Source organism: Aegilops tauschii, chromosome 6 (assembly GCF_002575655.3).
Source record: "Aegilops tauschii subsp. strangulata cultivar AL8/78 chromosome 6, Aet v6.0, whole genome shotgun sequence".
NCBI lineage: Eukaryota > Viridiplantae > Streptophyta > Magnoliopsida > Poales > Poaceae > Aegilops > Aegilops tauschii.
This window is the reverse complement of record NC_053040.3, coordinates 20,617,686-20,640,414: the sequence shown is the minus strand read 5'-3', so window position 1 is coordinate 20,640,414 and position 22,729 is coordinate 20,617,686.

The following is a 22,729-nucleotide window of genomic DNA, read 5'->3' as shown; positions in this document are numbered from 1 at the left end:
ATTAATGTTTTAGATGTACACAAAATAATGTACAATGTGTATGAAAAATGTATAGTTCAACCAAGTACAGGCTTAAAATATATATATATATGACCGCTAAACTAAGCCTGCGCGTACGATAACTTACCGTGCGCTCCGGCCACTGTGGCGGATCGACCAACCAAGTACATATGCTAATTACTCCGACCCGCGCACTCGTGAAACATCTATCGTAACTACTTACGACCAGATACTAATCAACGTGCTTCGCCAGGCCGTGTTCCTCCGCGCGAAAACAATAGTAATGAAGTTACGGTCACCATGTACGCCTACACCTTGGATCATTAATTCATGGTAACTGACCATCGTAACATCGTAAAGGAGCCCAGACCAAGCGTTAACTCCTAGCATCAGTAAACGGGCCTTTAGAAAGTAGTAATGCTATTACCATCACTATTAGCAATAGTAATTGGCTCTTAGTATGTAGTAACATTATTACCATCACTATTACCACACGTATGTATTGAAGCGTCTCTAATTTATTTATTGGTAAAATAATTTCTTTCATTACCATCTATTTTATGGCTGACAAATAGTGAGCATGTCATAATTCATTACTATATGTCAGCATGGTTTTACTATGTTTAGAGCCAAGGGATCGAAACCATGGATAACTCATTGCCTAGTAAAACCTAGTAAAGAACTTTAGTCGATTACCATCCATACTACTTTCCTATTACTGCCGACCTCAGAATCGGGTTGCAGCGGACCAAGCATGGTAACGAAATTAAATGCATTACTTTTTCTTACAAGCACCATTACCCTCAAAGAGATTAGCGGTGGGAAGGCCTACGCCCCGCAATCGACCGGAGCGTACGTTAAGCCATTATGCGCGCACACTCAATATATATAGTGATGCTATTCATCACCCAGGATGCAGAATAAGTTATCTTCACCCGAGGTAATCTTACGATCACTTCATAATTAAATTACATTTGGAATTCAAATAGTTACATTCCTATTGATTCACTACGTAAAATTTGGTATAAGAAAATAAAAATATAGATCATAAGACAAGAAATTTAGAGTTTATGTATATTTTACACTATGTTTTTACGTTTATAATTTTACATCACATAAAATATTTTTTACGGCGATCATATATTCTCTTACGGTCTGTTTTTACATCAGAAATAAGACAAAACTTATAGAATGTAAAATTACAGTGCATTGGTGGTAAAATAGAGGGGGGTGAAGAATAACTATTCTTCACCCAGGTTGGCGAATAGTCAATCCTATTCATCACCAGGGTGCAGAATAAGTTATTCTTCACCCGAGGTAATCTTACAATCATTTCATAAATAAATTACATTTAAAATACAAATAGTTACATTCATATTGATTTACTGCATAAAATTTGGCATAACAAAAAAATATAGGTCAAAAATTGTATTTTATGTACATTTTACACTTTGTTTTTACATTTGTAATTTTACGTAACATAAAATATTTTTTACGACAATTATAGGTTTTCTTACATACTCTTTTTATGTCTAAAATGAGACAAAATTTACGAAACATAAAATTATGGTGCATAGATGTTAAAATAGAGATGGGTGAAGAATAACTATTCCTGACCCAGGGTGACGAATAAAAAATAAAAAATAAAAAACATATATATATGAGAAAATTTCGATGGGTGTTAAAAATAAAAAAAAAGGTAAAAGTGAAAATAAAAGAACAAAGAAAACATGTAATGAAACACAGAAAACCAAAACCCAAAATAAAACTGTTGAAAACTCAAATAGAAAACTAAAAAAGAAAAAGAAAAAAGAAGGAAGTCAAGAAAACCGCTAAAAAGCAGAAATAACAATAATAATAATCAAAACAAACACAAAAAATAAAACCAACATAGAAACTTATAGAAAAATAGAAAAATGCACCTAAAACCCGCTCCCGCGGGACCCGAATTGGGCTGGCCCCTAGCATGCTCACTTAATAGGAGACAGAGTACCGTCTTGTAGTAAGCGAGAAATAGTGGGAGCGGCTGTGTCTTTCCGTAGTGAGACACAAGCACGTCTTTCCTCCAGGATGGCCTAAATGGATCACCTCAATGGTGCGGGGGAGTGTTGTTCTTCAGTGGATGTTTCTTTTTCTTTTTTGGTCTTATTACGTATACTTATATTTGTGTGTGTCAATGTGTCTCTCAGATACCATATATATCATATCGTGTTCGTTCCGTTGGATGGTGCAGAAATATCAGCTTATGCTTGTGAAACTAGTTTTACAAATCTCGTGTGTGCTAGTTTGCGTGCTCTTATGATAACTGTGGTAATAGTATCTACTTTCTTTTAATGATGGTAATTCTCCTCTGAAGCAATGTCTGGGTGCAATTTCAGGCAGCAGCTTTGGGGAGGATTGCAATCGATCTTCCCGTCCGGAGTCATCTCAATTCCCTGGCAGTAGTATTTGTTGAAGAATGTAGTAATTTCAAAAAAAATCCTACGCACACACAAGATCATGTTGATGCATAGCAACTAGAGGGGAGAGTGTGTCCACGTACCCTCGTAGACCGAAAGCGGAAGCGTTAGCACAACGCGGTTGATGTAGTCGTACGTCTTCACGATCCGACCGATCAAGTACCGAACGCACGGCACCTCCGAGTTGTGCACACGTTCAACTCGATGACGTCCCTCGAACTTCGATCCAGCCGAGCTTTGAGGGAGAGTTCCGTCAGCACGACGGCGTGGTGACGATGATGATGTTCTACCGACGCAGGGCTTTGCCTAAGCACCGCTACGATATTATCGAGGTGGACTATGGTGGAGAGGGGCACCGCACATGGCTAAAAGATTCAAGAGATCAATTGTTGTGTCTATGGGGTGTCCCTCTCCTCCGTATATAAAGGGGGGAGGAGAGGGCCGGCCAAGGGGAGGAGGCAAGTAGGACTCCTCCTTTTCCTATTTGGAGAGGGAGAGGGAAGGAAGAGGAAGGAGGGAGGAAGGAAAGGGGGGGCCGGCCCCCCTCCCAATTCGGATGGGGCTTGGGGGGTGGCGCGCCCCCTCCCTTGCTCCTTTCCCCTCCTTTCCACTAAAGCCCATTAAGGCCCATATACCTCCCGGGGGGTTCCGATAACCTTCCGGAGCTCCGGTATTATCCCGATCTCACCCGGAACCATTCCGGTATCCAAATATAGTTCTCCAATATATTGATCTTTACGTCTCGACCATTTCGAGACTCCTCGTCATGTCCGTGATCTCATCCGGGACTCCGAACAACCCTCGGTACAACAAAACACATAAACTCATAATATAACTGTCATCGAACTTTAAGCGTGCGGACCCTACGGGTTCGAGAACTATGTAGACATGACCGAGACACGTCTCCGGTCAATAACCAATAGCGGAACCTGGATGCTCATATTGGCTCCCACATATTCTACGAAGATCTTTATCGGTCAAACCGCATAACAACATACGTTATTCCCTTTGTCATCGGTATGTTACTTGCCCGAGATTCGATCGTCGGTATCTCAATACCTAGTTCAATCTCGTTACCGGCAAGTCTCTTTACTCGTTCCGTAATACATCATCCCGCAACTAACTCATTAGTTGCAATGCTTGCAAGGCTTAAGTGATGTGCATTACCGAGTGGGCCCAGAGATACCTCTCCGACAATCGGAGTGACAAATCCTAATCTCGAAATACGCCAACCCAACAAGTACCTTCGGAGACACCTGTAGAGCACCTTTATAATCACCCAGTTACGTTGTGACGTTTGGTAGCACACAAAGTGTTCCTCCGGTAAACGGGAGTTGCATAATCTCATAGTCATAGGAACATGTATAAGTCATGAAGAAAGCAATAGCAACATACTAAACGATCGAGTGCTAAGCTAAAGGAATGGGTCAAGCCAATCACATCATTCTCCTAATGATGTGATCCCGTTAATCAAATGACAACTCTTTGTCTATGGCTAGGAAACATGACCAACTTTGATTAACGAGCTAGTCAAGTAGAGGCATACTAGTGACACTTTGTTTGTCTATGTATTCACACATGTATCATGTTTCCGGTTAATACGATTCTAGCATGAATAATAAACATTTATCATGATATAAGGAAATAAATAATAACTTTATTATTGCCTCTAGGGCATATTTCCTTCAGTCTCCTACTTGCACTAGAGTCAATAATCTAGATTACACAGTAATGATTCTAACACTCATGGAGCCTTGGTGCTGATCATGTTTTGCTCGTGGAAGAGGCTTAGTCAACGGGTCTGCAACATTCAGATCCGTATGTATCTTGCAAATCTCTATGTCTCCCACCTGGACTTGATCCCGGATGGAGTTGAAGAGTCTCTTGATGTGCTTGGTTCTCTTGTGAAATCTGGATTCCTTTGCCAAAGCAATTGCACTAGTATTGTCACAAAAGATTTTCATTGGACCCGATGCACTAGGTATGACACCTAGATCGGATATGAACTCCTTCATCCAGACTCCTTCAATTGCTGCTTCTGAAGCAGCTATGTACTCCGCTTCACATGTAGATCCCGCTACGACGCTTTGCTTAGAACTGCACCAACTGACAGCTCCACCGTTCAATAGAAACACGTATCTGGTTTGCGATTTAGAATCGTACGGATCAGTGTCAAAGCTTGCATCGACGTAACCATTTACGATGAGCTCTTTGTCACCTCCATAAATGAGAAACATATCCTTAGTCCTTTTCAGGTATTTCAGGATGTTCTTGACCGCTGTCCAGTGATCCACTCCTGGATTAGTTTGGTACCTCCCTGCTAAACTAATAGCAAGGCACACATCAGGTCTGGTACATAGCATTGCATACATGATAGAGCCTATGGCTGAAGCATAGGGAACATATTCCATTTTCTCTCTATCTTCTGCAGTGGTCGGGCATTGAGTCTTACTCAACTTCACACCTTGTAACATAGGCAAGAACCCTTTCTTCGCTTGATCCATTTTGAACTTCTTCAAAACTTTGTCAAGGTATGTGCTTTGTGAAAGTCCAATTAAGCGTCTTGTTCTATCTCTATAGATCTTGATGCCCAATATATAAGCAGCTTCACCGAGGTCCTTCATTGGAAAACTCTTATTCAAATATCCTTTTATGCTATCCAGAAATTCTATATCATTTCCAATCAACAATATGTCATCCACATATAATATTAGAAATGCTACAGAGCTCCCACTCACTTTCTTGTAAATACAGGCTTCTCCAAAAGTCTGTATAAAACCATATGCTTTGATCACACTATCAAAACGTTTATTCCAACTCCGAGAGGCTTGCACCAGTCCATAAATGGATCGCTGGAGCTTGCACACTTTGTTAGCTCCCTTTGGATCGACAAAACCTTCCGGTTGCATCATATACAACTCTTCTTCCAGAAATCCATTCAGGAATGCAGTTTTTACATCCATTTGCCAAATTTCATAATCATAAAATGCGGCAATTGCTAACATGATTCGGACAGACTTAAGTATCGCTACGGGTGAGAAGGTCTCATCGTAGTCAATCCCTTGAACTTGTCGAAAACCTTTTGCAACAAGTCGAGCTTTATGGACAGTAACATTACCGTCAGCGTCAGTCTTCTTCTTGAAGATCCATTTGTTCTCGATAGCTTGCCGATCATTGGGCAAGTCAACCAAAGTCCATACTTTGTTCTCATACATGGATCCCATCTCAGATTTCATGGCCTCAAGCCATTTTGTGGAATCTGGGCTCACCATCGCTTCTTCATAGTTTGTAGGTTCGTCATGGTCTAGTAAGATGACCTCCAGAATAGGATTACCGTACCACTCTGGTGCGGATCTTACTCTGGTTGACCTACGAGGTTCAGTGACAACTTGATCTGAAGTTTCATGATCATCATCATTAACTTCCTCACTAATTGGTGTAGACGTCACAGGAACCGGTTTCTGTGATGAACTACTTTCCAATAAGGGAGCAGGTACTGTTACCTCATCAAGTTCTACTTTCCTCCCACTCACTTCTTTCGAGAGAAACTCCTTCTCTAGAAAGGATCCATTCTTAGCAACGAATGTCTTGCCTTCGGATCTGTGATAGAAGGTGTACCCAACAGTTTCCTTTGGGTATCCTATGAAGACACATTTCTCCGATTTGGGTTCGAGCTTATCAGGTTCAAGCTTTTTCACATAAACATCGCAGCCCCAAACTTTAAGAAACGACAACTTTGGTTTCTTGCCAAACCACAGTTCATAAGGCGTCGTCTCAACGGATTTTGATGGTGCCCTATTTAATGTGAATGCGGCCGTCTCTAAAGCATAACCCCAAAACGATAGCGGTAAATCAGTAAGAGACATCATAGATCGCACCATATCTAGTAAAGTACGATTACGACGTTCGGACACAACATTACGCTGTGGTGTTCCGGGTGGCGTGAGTTGCGAAACTATTCCGCATTGTTTCAAATGTAGACCAAACTCGTAACACAAATATTCTCCTCCACGATCAGATCGCAGAAACTTTATTTTCTTGTTACGATGATTTTCAACTTCACTCTGAAATTCTTTGAACTTTTCAAATATTTCAGACTTATGTTTCATTAAGTAGATATACCCATATCTGCTTAAATCATCCGTGAAGGTGAGAAAATAACGATACCCGCCGCGAACCTCAACATTCATTGGACCACATACATCAGTATGTATGATCTCCAACAAATCAGTTGCTTGCTCCATAGTTCCGGAGAACGGCGTTTTAGTCATCTTGCCCATGAGGCATGGTTCGCAAGTACCAAGTGATTCATAATCAAGTGATTCCAAAAGTCCATCAGTATGGAGTTTCTTCATGCATTTTACACCAATATGACCCAAACGGCAGTGCCACAAATAAGTTGCACTATCATTATCAACTCTGCATCTTTTGTCTTCAACATTATGAATATGTGTATCACTACTACCGAGATTCATCAAAAATAGACCACTCTTCAAGGGTGCATGACCATAAAAGATATTACTCATATAAATAGAACAACCATTATTCTCTGATTTAAATGAATAACTGTCTCGCATCAAACAAGATCCAGATATAATGTTCATGCTCAACGTTGGCACCAAATAACAATTATTTAGGTCTAATACTAATCCCGAAGGTAGATGTAGAGGTAGCGTGCCGACGGCGATCACATCGAATTTGGAACCATTTCCCACGCGCATCGTCACCTCGTCCTTAGCCAGTGTCCGCTTAATCCGTAGTCCCTGTTTCGAGTTGCAAATATTAGCAACAGAACCAGTATCAAATACCCAGGTGCTACTGCGAGCTCTGGTAAGTACACATCAATAACATGTATATCACATATACCTTTGTTCACCTTGCCATCCTTCTTATCCGCCAAATACTTGGGGCAGTTCCGCTTCCAGTGACCAGTCTGCTTGCAGTAGAAGCACTCAGTCTCAGGCTTAGGTCCAGACTTGGGTTTCTTCTCTTGAGCAGCAACTTGTTGGTTGTTCTTCTTGAAGTTCCCCTTCTTCTTCCCTTTGCCCTTTTTCTTGAAACTGATGGTCTTATTGACCATCAACACTTAATGCTCCTTCTTAATTTCTACCTCCGCAGCCTTTAGCATTGCGAAGAGCTCGGGAATCATCTTATCCATCCCTTGCATGTTATAGTTCATCACGAAGCTCTTGTAGCTTGGTGGCGGTGATTGAAGAATTCTGTCAATGACGCTATCATCTGGAAGATTAACTCCCAGTTGAATCAAGTGATTGTTATACCCAGACATTCTGAGTATATGCTCACTGACAGAACTATTCTCCTCCATCAAGTCCCGGTTCTAAGCCGTAAAGCATGGCACATTGAACTATCGAGTAGTCATCAGCTTTGCTCTGCCAGACGTTCATAACATCTGGTGTTGCTCCTGCAGCAGGTTTGGCACCTAGTGGTGCTTCCAGGACGTAATTCTTCTGTGCAGCAATGAGGATAATCCTCAAGTTACGGACCCAGTCCATGTAATTGCTACCATCATCTTTCAACTTTGCTTTCTCAAGGAACGCATTAAAATTCAACGGAACAACAGCACGAGCCATCTATCTACAACAAACATAGACATGCAAAATACTATCAGGTACTAAGTTCATGATAAATTTAAGTTCAATTAATCATATTACTTAAGCACTCCCACTTAGATAGACATCCCTCTAATCATCTAAGTGATCACGTGATCCAAATCAACTAAACCATAACCGATCATCACGTGAAATGGAGTAGTTTTCAATGGTGAACATCACTATGTTGATCATATCTACTATATGATTCACGCTCGACCTTTCGGTCTCAGTCTTCCGAGGCCATATCTGCATATGCTAGGCTCGCAAAGTTTAACCTAAGTATTCTCCGTGTGCAAAACTGGCTTGCACCCGTTGTAGATGGACGTAGAGCTTATCACACCCGATCATCACGTGGTGTCTGGGCACGACGAACTTTGGCAACGATGCATACTCAGGGAGAACACTTTTATCTTGAAATTTAGTGAGAGATCATCTTATAATGCTACCGTCAATCAAAGCAAGATAAGATGCATAAAAGATAAACATCACATGCAATCAATATAAGTGATATGATATGGCCATCATCATCTTGTGCTTGTGATCTCCATCTCCGAAGCACCGTCATGATCACCATCGTCACCGGCGCGACACCTTGATCTCCATCGTAGCATCGTTGTTGTCTCGCCAACTATTGCTTCTACGACTATCGCTACCGCTTAGTGATAAAGTAAAGCAATTACAGGGCAATTGCATTGCATACAATAAAGCGACAACCATATGGCTCCTGCCAGTTGCCGATAACTCGGTTACAAAACATGATCATCTCATATAATAAAATATAGCATCATGCCTTGACCATATCACATCACAACATGCCCTCCAAAAACAAGTTAGACGTCCTCTACTTTGTTGTTGCAAGTTTTACGTGGCTGCTACGGGCTGAGCAAGAACCGTTCTTACCTACGCCTCAAAACCACAACGATAGTTCGTCAAGTTAGTGCTGTTTTAACCTTCTCAAGGACCGGGCGTAGCCACACTCGGTTCAACTAAAGTTGGAGAAACTGACACCCGCCAGCCACCTGTGTGCAAAGCACGTCGGTAGAACCAGTCTCGCGTAAGCGTACGCGTAATGTCGGCCCGGGCCGCTTCATCCAACAATACCGCCGAACCAAAGTATGACATGCTGGTAAGTAGTATGACTTGTATCGCCCACAACTCACTTGTGTTCTACTCGTGCATATAACATCTACGCATAAAACCTGGCTCGGATGCCACTATTGGGGAACGTAGTAATTTCAAAACAATTCCTACGCACACGTAAGATCATGGTGATGCATAGCAACAAGAGGGGAGAGTGTGTCCACGTACCCTCGTAGACCGAAAGCGGAAGCGTTAGCACAACGCGGTTGATGTAGTCGTACGTCTTCACGATCCGACCGATCAAGTACGGAACACACGACACCTCCAAGTTCTGCACACGTTCAACTCGATGACGTCCCTCGAACTCCGATCCAGCTGAGCTTTGAGGGAGAGTTCTGTCAGCACGACGGCGTGGTGACGATGATGATGTTCTACCGACGCAGGGCTTCGCCGAAGCACCGCTACGATATTATCGAGGTGGACTATGGTGGAGAGGGGCACCGCACACGGCTAAAAGATCCAAGAGATCAATTGTTGTGTCTATGGGGTGCCCCTCTCCTCCGTATATAAACGGGGGAGGAGAGGGCTGGCCAAGGGGAGGAGGCGCGCCCAAGGGGGGAGTCCTACTTCCACCGGGAGTAGGACTCCTCCTTTTCCTATTTGGAGAGGGAGAGGGAAGGAAGAGGAAGGAGGGAGGAAGGAAAGGGGGGGCCTCCCAATTCAGACTGGGCTCGGGGGGGGGGGCGCCCCCTCCCTTGCTCCTTTCCCCTCCTTTCCACTAAAGCCCATTAAGGCCCATATACCTCCCGGGGGGTTCCGATAACCTTCCGGAGCTCCGGTATTATCCCGATCTCACCCGGAACCATTCCGGTATCCAAATATAGTCGTCCAATATATCGATCTTTACGTCTCGACTATTTCGAGACTCCTCTTCATGTCCGTGATCTCATCCGGGACTCTGAACAACCTTTGGTACATCAAAACACATAAACTCATAATATAACCGTCATCGAACTTTAAGCGTGCGGACCCTACGAGTTCGAGAACTATGTAGACATGATCGAGACACGTCTCCGGTCAATAACCAATAGCAGAACCTAGATGCTCATATTGGCTCCCACATATTCTACGAAGATCTTTATCGGTCAAACCGCATAACAACATACGTTGTTCCCTTTGTCATCGGTATGTTACTTGCCCGAGATTCGATCGTCGGTATCTCAATACCTAGTTCAATCTCGTTACCGGCAAGTCTCTTTACTCGTTCCGTAATACATCATCCCGCAACTAACTCATTAGTTGCAATGCTTGCAAGGCTTAAGTGATGTGCATTACCGAGTGGGCCCAGAGATACCTCTCCGACAATCGAAGTGACAAATCCTAATCTCGAAATACGCCAACCCAACAAGTACCTTCGGAGACACCTGTGGAGCACCTTTATAATCACCCAGTTACGTTGTGACGTTTGGTAGCACACAAAGTGTTCCTCCGGTAAACGGGAGTTGCATAATCTCATAGTCATAGGAACATGTATAAGTCATGAAGAAAGCAATAGCAATATACTAAACGATCGAGTGCTAAGCTAACGGAATGAGTCAACATATTAGGAGAATGATGTGATCCCGTTAATCAAATGACAACTCTTTGTCTATGGCTAGGAAACATAACCATCTTTGATTAACGAGCTAGTCAAGTAGAGGCATATTAATGACACTCTGTTTGTCTATGTATTCACACATGTATCATGTTTCCGGTTAATACGATTCTAGCATGAATAATAAACATTTATCAAGATATAAGGAAATAAATAATAACTTTATTATTGCCTCTAGGGCATATTTCCTTCAGTATTCATACTGGAAGTCATCTCAATTTCGTTCCGAGTACCATCGTCTATACGTCCTCCTGCTCTTGCATCTTCATAGTTACGATGGGACATGAATTGTTGCTCTTCTTCCATCTGGTCTAACCATGAGAATCAAAATCATTAGTGCAGGTTTCTTGCTCGGATTGTAGTTCTTTAGAGGACTACTTATGAGAAGCTAACAGCAAAAAGAAAGAATGGAACCACCTAATTTTTGTTAGACTATGTTTGGTGATGTTGTGATGCATCTGAGCGAGTAACAACCAAGGTGTTCCTCAGAAGGTGCTTCTGGATGTGTCGTTTGTAATGTGGTCATCTAGAATGAATGAAACTGGAGTTTATCTTTTGTGCCTTGATCTGACAATGATTGGCGTGTTTGTTTGTTGGATTAGGTAGGGAGAGAATTAACAATGCCGAGTTTGTGGCTTGGAACTTGTCAGAGATGTGTTGAATTGAATCTAAGGAGAAAGGTCGTTCAAGATGTCCAAATTCCCCCAAATCCTTCACTCTGCTCACTCCCGTGAAGAGTGTTTTGTGAGGCTACAAAGGCGGTGGCGCTCTCATCACCGGCCGGCCGATCAGACGTGCATCACCTACCAACGCTCTCTTGTTTCTTCTGAATTAGTTTGTGTTGAAGAGAAGAAGCAAAGATGTTGCTAAAAATGGTCCTTTTTGTTTCCCTTTGATTTTGTGGTTGTGGTTCATGGATGGAAATTTTCATGCAACAACCCACGTACTGCATTTTTATAGAGCAACAACCAACAAGCAAACCATCACAGCAGCTTACTGAATTATTAGTTCAGACAAGTCATCAGCGGATGCTTACGTGCATAGATAGTATACTTACATGGTTACACATTGATGCAATGATGCAAGGAGACTTGTGTGTACATTATCGATTATGTGCAGTGTTGTTTTCAGGTGCATAGATAGTATACTTACATGGTTACACATTGATGCAATGATGCAAGGAGACTTGTGTGTACATTATCGATTATGTGCAGTGTTGTTTTCAGTATGCTCCTTGCAGATAATAAGAATATGTTTTGGTTTGTAAAGATGATTATTAACCAAACAAGTATAACATTGTTCTTGTCCCATCTTACTGTTTCGGTGAATGACGGCGTCTCATAAACCCTGTAGAGTTGTTCGGTTTTGTGACTTCACATTCATTACATTAGTTTCATAAAAAATAAAATAAGAACCACATATTATTTCCGTAGACACTTGTTTTGTTACGGTATCCATTTTATTTCCACGCTGAATGGCAAATCAACCAACAAAAAAAATTGATTTATTTACATATGTGTAACTTCTTGATAAATGCAGTGCAGGACACTCTCATGCTATTTCGTCTTAAAAAAAGCAAGTGTTTTGTTTTTGCTCTGGTATGCGTCGACTACTTTGTTTGCTTTTATAACTATAATTGGAGTAAATGGCCAGAACAACTGGCACGTGAATTTTAGTTGAAGGTATAATGTCTAGGCCACACGGTATGTCCATTCACTGAGATATAAATAACTACTTCTGTGTGTAGCAAATCATATGTAGTTTCTAGAGGGAAACTGACCAGTCGTAGGAGAGGAGCAAAAATTATGAGTATGATGGGTGTCAGCGGCGGTTAGATGGTGCAACCTCCGGGGAATAAGATGCATTGGGAATTTTATTCGAAGACTGAAACTGAAGTCAAGTCTAAATTCATGTTCTGGAGCTACAGGGGAGAAGCAAGTCGGTTGCAACCATCCAAGTTGGTGCAGTTAGGTCTAGAGAATGCCGAGCTCATGATTTAGTTTAGGTGATGTACAAGCTGACACTAGTAGAAAACAGGGCATCAGTTCTGGTTCCAGAGGGCCTTTAGTCCCGGTTCTCCAACCGGGACAAAACGATCGGGACTAATGTCCATCACTTTTAGTCCCGGTTGGCTTAGGAACTGGGACTAAAGGAGCTCCACGTGGCCGCTGTGGGGCATCCAGGCAGGAGGACCTTTAGTCCCGTTGGTAACACCGACCGGGACTAAAAGGCAGCTGGTTTTTTTAAAGGAGTGGTTTAGGGATTTTGGAGGGTTTAGAGGTTTTCATATTGTGTTAGCTAGCTACTATATATAGAGAGAAGTGACCTCTCTTTCTCCGTGCTTGGTCGGTGCTAGCTACTACATATAGAGAGAAGTGACATCTCTTTCTCCGTGCTTGGTCGACGCTAGCTACTACTTATAGAGAGAACTCGACACTAGCTAGTAACCAAATGAAGGAACCATTAATCATCATCATCATCATTATAATAACAACTCATCATCATAGTCATACATATAGGAACTAGCTCATCAATCTAGCACAAAGGTAGCATATAACTCATCATGATGATAACAACTCATCATCATAGTCATATAAGAACTAGCTCATCATTCTAGCACAATGTAGGACATAAATACGTAAGACCTCCTACTCTCTCGAAGGTAAAATAGCATAAAATAGGTAAATCCCTGATTCTCCATTATGGAGAATACAGACGAACCTATCTCCCATTTGTTGGTTGCGCTTGATGTTGCCCCCAAGTAGTTCTCTGCGATCTTTCAGAACTTTTCTCCAATCTTTGATTGTGAGGATGTCATCGCTTCGACGAATCATGTATGCACTGCGGTGGTATGTAGGCCAACTTGGCCGTAAGCTAACAATCCTCATGTCACCTTTCATTTCCATAAATCTAGGTATACTATCCATCGGGAGTTTCTGTTGAAGAACATCATAATAACATACTTAGCAAAATGTAGTTTAGCTTAAAAGAATCTACGCAAAAAATGCACTGATGACGTAATAGGCAAAATCTTACCATGATATCTCGATGGATGTTTCCGTAGTTTAATACATGCACTAGTGGCACGCATTGAGAATAACTTGGAGAGATATGATAATTCATCTTAAAAGTCTCAACATCTTTAATCCATGAAACAAAATGAGGTATCTCCTCGCAATGTAGCTCAGACCCATGAGTGTAGTAGGTTTTGTCTACTACTTTCCGTACATTTCTTGAAGAATGGAAATAAGCTGTCAACTATTTTTATAAATACAATATAAATTACTTATTGAATATGTTTGAGAAACTCACATAGAGGTAGAAGTGGAAGCGTCTGAACATCGACCCAAATGTCGATATTAGCTTCGTCGACATTATCTTCATCCATGTCATCTTCAGGATCATAACCCAGATCAAAGGTGACATACGTACCCTCCTGAAAACCACATGCCTTGCATAGTGCTGCCCAATTCGAGTATCCAAAATGGGAGTAGGTCATCGCATTGTATAGCTGTACGTTAAAAGCATAACCATGATGGGTCCTGAGGTGAACTCTCCTTATCTGCATATTCTCATGATCTTCAAAATCCAGCTTCTCCAAGACATAACATCTTGCATGGCAGGGGATGCACTAGTTGAATTGTGGAAAGCGGAAATTACACGTTGAAGAAACATAAGTCATGCTTAATTATGGAAAAAGACTTGTCGTCGTTGCATACCATATAAACATCGAAGTTCTCGTCGAGCTTAATACTGAAGCGTCGACCGCCTTCCAGGTGAGGCCTGTCGCACAGACCCCGGTCATCGCCGCAGTACTCGCACTCTTGGATCCTATTGTCGTCGTCAGACATTTCCTATGTTCATGCACACAACATTGAGATACGTTCCTAGATAAACTATCACTACTGGAAACAGAGAATTTGCCATCAGTCAGATCTTTGCCGTCTGCTAGCGGACGGCAAAGAAAGCCTTTGTCGTCTGCTTCTAAACAACAGACGACAAAGAAATGACTGAAGGCAAAGACCGTATTTGCCATCAGCCAGATCTTTGCCGTCCGTTGGCAGACGACAAAGATCTTTGCCGTCCGCTAGCAGACGGCAAAGAGGTGGGTGGGGTCCAGTAGAGGCCCAAGCCCTAATGGCCCACCAGCCCCACTTCTTTGCCGTCCGCCATATTATTTTCCGTCCGTGGGCGGACGGCAAACCAAACGCTACCTAACGGCGCCCACCCACCACACCCCTCCCACTCTCGCCCTCTCACTCCACCTCGCCCCCACCCCCAACCGCTGTCGCGGCCACCGCCCCGCCGCGCCGCCCCCAACCGCCCCCGGCCTCGCCGCGCCGCCCCCAACCCCTACCAGCCTCGCCGCCCCACCCGCGGCCTCGCCACCTCGCTGCCCCACCCGCGTCCTCGCCGCCCCGCCACACCCGCGGCCTGGCCGCCTCGTCGCCCCACCCGCGGCCTCGCCACTCTAACTACAAGCTGTTCAAATATCAGCATGGTGAAGTACTTTCTACTTTGTCGAAACTAACTACAAGAATGGATCTCGAGCAGAATATCTGGGTATCCAAGGAGCTCATTGTTAACACTACTGTGAATATTATCTTGACTCCACAGGGTGATAAGCACCATTTCAGGAGAAACTCCTCTCAGGCTCAAGTAGCAAAGTCCTCGTATGGCCACATGGCAAACAATGGTATCCTGCAAAGTCCTCTCAGAGCAAAGATAATTCTTCATCTTATGAATATATGCATCATTATTCGAACCATTATGCTCACAAATCTTCAAAGAATTTCTTTGCATATTCATTTGATTATGCTTACCTTGCTGCAAAGCAAAAGTCAAATGCTTATCATGATAAGTCCTCGAATGTTTAGAGTACTTCAAAAGATTATAAGTCACTCATAAGGATGTGGGTGATTAAAAACTAATTCTTTTGTAGGGCTATGTCTCCGGTGGAACCGAGCACGTGATGCCCAGTGGATGAATCAAACATACTAGGGGTTGGGGCGCGCCTGTGGCGCCCCTCTTGAGGCAGTCTTGTGCGCTTCGATCTTATCTAAGCACATTAGGATGGCTACTTGGGTCCTGATCTCAGCTTGGTTATGCATCCAGTGAGCCATGTACATCAACATTAGCATATGTTAGTACGAGCAGATTAATTCAAAGATACAAATTGGCTTACTAACACATTCAAAATCACTCATACAATCACCCATAATGTGAGGACTATATAACCCATCAATTAATAATATGACAAACATTTTAAATTGGCTTGTATAACAGAGTTACAAATGATTGTCTGATGTATGGTCCCTTTTAGTTCTGACTCACCAATTGTTGTCAAAACAAAAAGTTTCTTGTCAATACATAAGAACACAGTATTCACTAACAAGGAAACTTGACCGAAATCTTCCAAATATATGCATTAGAAAAGAAAAGTAGAAGCAGCGACACAAAATAGAGATAAAGGACTAAGAGAGCGCCTAACTGTAGCACCTTCCGATAGAACAAATGTCGTCATGCTCATTGGCATCATGACGGACACATCCTGACAGTATAGTGCCTCCATCAGTGGCTCACCACCGCCGCTGTCCAGTCGAGCAGGATATGTTAAAGCCCTGTAATACTTAGAAATGAGTGAAGATATTCAGTAGGATTTTTATATAACAAAGTTTAGTAGTTCACTGGTTGGCCATTGTGAATGTAAAATGTTGGTCGGAACTCTTCTAGTCAGGTGTATCGGTAATTTGTATTATTGTTTCTAATCAATAATACATTATGACAACCAACTTTGAGCTTGTAAGAAAAGGAAAGTAATATATGCTAGGTAGCTAGTCATCTTGCCAATTCAGCAATGTGCTAGTGACGGTAAGTGATCCCTAAATTCAAAGTTACAATTTTATATTCTGAACGAGATTTTTGCTTCAAGTGGGATGTTCTAAGTTACAGCAGTAGTATCAGGAAGCAGATGACATATTAGGTCTAGGGATTTATATGTGCATCAAATTAGCAATTGGTGTGATCCCAGAGCAGACGAAGTGGCAGACTCAAGAGTCATGGAACAAAGGTATGCAATTACATCTAGCAAAAGAAACAACATCTATAGAGGAGAATGTAGAATTTGTAATCAAGGTATACATTCGCATAAGCTGAAAGCACAAAAGGGGTTACATTCTTTTCGTGAGTAAATCATACCTACACAGAGTTGATCTACAGGTTCTTGAAGAAATAATGGAACCGATAAAGAACAATATACTATAGAAAATGAACAAGATGAGCGAGAAAAGAACATGGTGAGGAGTTGAGTAATTTAGCCATGGAAACTAATTTCCAATGACAAACTGAATCGTGTTCCCCTGTTTCTTCATGTTTCCTACCGTTTCACCTATTTTTCATTGCCTCATTATTAATTATCGAGGGAATGAGACTATGATGAACAACAAAGCACTAAAGCTTAATGCCAACAGCCTTCGACAAAGTAGATTAAAGGTATACAGCCAACAGCCATATATAAAGGTACAAAATATGAGTTCAAAGAAATTCTTTGATGAAAAACCTTACTGAAGTGACCAGAAACTGAACCTTAGAACAGATTAGGCATGTGTGCCTGTGTGTGTCGATAGCATCTCACAGTAAACGAAACCCCGGGAGACAAACCTGAGCAACAAAATCGATGAACTAATAATCCAGGAAAATATCAAATCTGTACCTTTGTTTTAATAGGAACATCCACATTGATGTGGTCATGGACCAAATAGAATGGCATTATTAGCTATATTTAGGAATGATACTCAGGCTAGACCAAGCAGATCACATCGGAATAGAAATCCTTCCAAGTTCACTGCTCATCCGCACGCACCAATGAACCTGAATGTGTTCTGCTTATGCCCATGGTCAAGCCACTTTCACATAAAATCTACAATAAGATCTAGAAGGAGGGATGCCTCTGGGAGAGAAAGGCAAACGAGAAAAAAGTTTCCTTGCGAGGGCAACCCCGTCCCTAGGAAGAAATAAGCAGCCGCACACGCAGCGTTGGCCAATCGCTGGCTTTTTTCTGTTCCTCGCGAAGGGGAATACTTATTTGATTAAGCTTAGCATAGTATACACTCAGCACTCGACTTTAATGACCATGAAAACCCAGTACAATCATCTCACTAGTAGAAAAAGGCCCATTTGTCCCGGTTCATAAGGCCCATCTGTCCCGATTCGGGAACCGGGACTAAAGGGTCGTTACTAATGCCCTAGGCCTTTAGTCCCGGTTCTTATACAAACCGGGACAGATGGGCCTCCACGTGGCCGCTCCGGCGAGCCCAGGCAGGAGGGCCTTTGGTCCCGGTTGGTAGCACCAACCGGGACCAATAAGCTTCCACGCGTCAGCATTTCAGCGGCTGGTTTTTTTTTAAAGGAGGTGGTTTAGGGGTTTTGGGGGTTAATTTAGGTTGGTATAGGTAGCTAATAGAGATATGTGTCCTCTCTTATCTCCGTGCTACTGCTACTGCTATGCCTAAACATGACTTAGATTAAAGTGAGGCAACATGTGGTGCATGTCGAAAGTAATACTAATCCTAACTTCATCAAGTTTGGATTGTACTACTTTTCGACATGCACCACATGCATGTTGCCTTCACTTCAATCCAATCCATGTTCATTTCATCCACAGATATATAATAACTCTTCATGCTCGCATCATGCATCATCATAATAACAAGTCCTACTAATCATCATCATACAACTTCTACTCATTATTAATAACAAGTCATACGATCATCATCCTGATAGTCATCGAACCAACCCTACTTTGTTCTTAGCACATGATCATCAATATTAGGTAGGACCTAAATACCCTCTTTAAGGTAAAATAGCATAAAACAATATAGACCCTGACTCTCCATTATGGAGAATGGAGATCATCCTGTCTCTAATTCTTGCGCTTCGCTTCCTTTTGCTTCCAAGAACCTCCTTACGACTGTCCATACATTTTTTCCATTCTCTGATTAGTATGTCTCCACTTCTTTTAGAAATCCGGTATGGACAGCTGAGATTCGTAGGATGACCTAGATATATGTTCAAAACACGAAGGCTGTCATTCTGATGCATCAAATGAGGCACACAATCCTCTGGGATTCTCTGTTGAAAAACATAGTAATAACTTCAAGTTAGCAATGATGTACTAGTTTTAGAAGTATGCAAAAGATGCACGGATGTCGTAATAGTAAAATATCTTATCAGGGTATCTCCATGGTAGTTACCGTAGTTCAACACGTGCACTAGTGGCACGTATTGACCATAATATTGAGGAGTTTGATTGTAGATATTGTAATTCTCAATATTAGTACAAAATCCGACAGATGATTTTTCTCCTGATAAGTTAATTCGGAGCCATCGGTGTAGTGGGTTTTGTCTACCATGTTCCGCACATTGTTTGAACAATCAAAATAAGCTGTCAATGGAAATAAGCTGTCAACTATTTTGAAATAAACAATATAAATTAGCTAATAACTATGTTTGAGAAACTCACATAGCGGTAGAACTGGAGGCGTATCAACAAGGACCCAAATGTCCATATTGTCTTGCTCGATTTCAGGATCACCAAGATCCATGGTGACAAGCATACCGTCATCAAAACCATACATCTTGCAAAATGCTTCCCAATTTTTGCAACCAAAATGGGTTACGCTCTCAGCATTATACAGATTTACTTCAAAATCCACATCATGATGGGTCCTTAGGTGAATTTTCTTCGTTTCAAAATTTTCATGGTCTTCAAAATCCATCTTCTCCAAGACATAGCGTCTTGCATGGCATGGGATAAGCTATACTCGAATTGTAAAAGATGAAAATTACACGTTGAAATAGTTGAAGTCATGCTTAATTACGAAAAAAAACACTTGTCGTCGTTGCATACCGTTTCAACATCGAAGGTCTCCTCGAGCTTAATGCTGACGCGCCGATCATCGTCCAGGTGAGGCCTGTCGCACAAACCTCGATCGTCATGGCACCACCCGCACTCCCCCGGGAGACTTTCGTCGTCCGATGATGACATTTCCTACGTTCATAATTCAAAGATTAAACTTGTAGAATTAAATATATGTACTACAAAAACTAAATTAGATCATTATTATTCATCACGGGTTGACTATCGGTTTGTCGAGTCTTTTCTTGAAAACTCTCAGCTCACGTGGTGTATACATTCGACCGTTGGTGATGGTCGCTCCTCCATTTGTCCCCGAGTGCATTACACCAAAATGTCTAGCACACGGGAACGAAGGAGAAGCGACCCCCACGACAACAGTCGGGATTCTTCGTCTCTCATATATAAATGGTGGAACTCTCCCTCACTGATTCCTCTCTGACATTTGCGACCATCGGTGATGGTAGCTCCTCCTTTCGTTCCCGAGTGCATTACACCAAATTGTCTAGCACACGGGAACGAAGGAGAAGCTACCCCCACGACAACAGTCGGGATTCTTCGTCCTCTCATATATGGTGGAGACACGACAGACTTAAAGTCAACCCAAAATATCGTTTAATTATCTTTATAAAAGAGGATTTGGCTGGTCTCACCTCGATGTCGGAGGGGGTCGGTGACGGGAACGACGGCGGGGGTGATGGAGGGGCCGGGGGCTCCTAGATTTCTGCGAAAACAAAAACCCTATAAGCTATCAACTAATCATATGCATATGCCTTGCATAGTGCTCTCCAATTTTAGCATTCAAAGTAGGAGTAGTTTTCCAATTTGAGCATTCGATAAGCAAAATCAAATCGCAAAATAAAGTAGTATTAGGATGCATTCAATTATAAGCAAAACTACATCATCTCCATGCGTCCGTACATCGTCGAATATTATCACTAATACACCTCGAATACTATCATACATATCGCCAGTACAGCTAGAACCGTAGCGCCCGACGGGTATCGGCGCGGGCAGTGGACACCCAAAGGGAAGGAACCATCACAGGATCATAGCTCCAGTGAGATCCCTGAATAACCTGCCAGGTATTGTCGAACATGCCCTCCAATGCAACCATGTAGCGACGGACGTGCTGGTCCTCCTCGCTGACACGGTGACGTACCACCTCCGCGGTGTCCGGAAGCCTCGGCACCGTCACTGGCCCACGCGACCGCCACCAAACAAGGATCGGGTCAACGATGGGCTGGCTCCTCACCAACCTACGCCCCCCGGAAGGTAGCACCTCCCAAAACCAGCCCGGCGGAGCCCAGTCCCGGACATGGCCCCTCTGATCAAGCCGGCCTTCTCCGCCGAGTCGACGACGAGGATGCGGGATAGGCATCGTCGATGTCGATGCGGGAATAATTGCTTTAACTAAAAAAACAAACTAGTTCTATTAATTTCCTTACTATAAATAGAATAAAGTAGTACTTACTAAAAATAAACTAGCTAGTTTAACTAGTTCTATTATTTTTCTAACTAATTCTATTAAACACTTTCTAAGTAGTACTTACTAAAAGTTATCGGGGAGGGGGGTACATATATCGACAACGACATACCCGATAAAAAATAAGAAGAGGAAGAAGAAGAAAAAAAAGAGGAGAAGAAGAAAGGAATAGAGGAGGAGATCGAAGAAAAAAAGAAAAAAAAAAGAGGAGAAGAAGAAGGAATAGAGGAGAAGAAGAAAAAATAGAATAATATATTATTCTATTTCTTCTTCTTCTCCTCTATTTCTTCTTCTTCTACTCTTTTTTTCTTCTTTTTCATCTTCTTATTTATTTCTCCTCTTCTTCCTCTCCTCTTCTTCTTATTCTTCTTCTTCTTCTCCTTCTTCCTCTTCTTATTTTCATTTTTTCTCTCCTTCTTTTCCTTCTAAATATGAACATACATAAATGACTTTGATCATACACAATTTTCAGATTCCTACACAATATGAACATATACATAAATTGACAAAGAAAATTCTATGAACAAAAAAAATCATAAAAATTCTATGAAGAAAATTACAATAAAAAAATCATAAAATTTCTATGAAAAAATTGATATATTCTTTGCATATATATGAACATACAAACATTTGCATATTCAATAATAATATCACCAAAAACATCTAAACTACACATCTAAATTAATACATCTAAATTACAGCAACTAAATTAACTACACATCTAACTACACATCCAAATTAATACAACTAAATTACAAATCTAAACTACACATATATAATAGCTAGGGGGCGCGGCGGCGCAGCAGCGGCGGCGGCAGCCATTACAGGAAGGAGGAGGAGGGGATTGAGGCGGCGCTCACAGGGTGCGCGGCGACGGCGACGAGGAGGCAGCGTCGGGGCAGGGTGGCGCGGGGCGGCGACGGCGTCGGGGCGGGCGGGACGGCGTCGGGGCGTGGCGCATGGGCGCGGCCGGCGACGGCGTGGGCTCGAGGGCGGCGGACGGCGTCGGCGTGGGCTCGGGGGCACGGGCGACGGGGCAGCCTGGCGGCGTCGAGGAGGTCGGCGTCGTCGGGCGGCAACTGGCGATGAAATCTGAAAAAAAATGCTAAGTGCTGGCTTTTATAGGAAAAGTTTTAGTCCCGGTTCGTGGCACGAACCGGTACCAAAGCCCACCTTCAGTCCCGATTGATGCCACCAACCGGGACCAAAGGCCTCTTTTCAGCAGCCCAAAGGGCGGGAAGCAGAGGCCTTTGGTCCCGGTTGGTGGCACAAACCAGGACTAAAGGGGGGGCATTGGTACCGGTTGGTGCCACGAACCGGTACCAATGTATGCCTTTAGTACCAGTTGGTGGCACCAACCGGGACTAAAGGCCTTGTGCTGCCCGCATCGCGGCACGAAAGTTTAGTCCCACCTTGCTAGCTGAGGGAGCTCGAGAGTGGTTTATAAGCCCCACTCCCGCTGCTCTCTTGAGCTCCTCTAAAATGCAGGCTTTCGGGCCTAAACACACTGTATCTGCCTGTGGG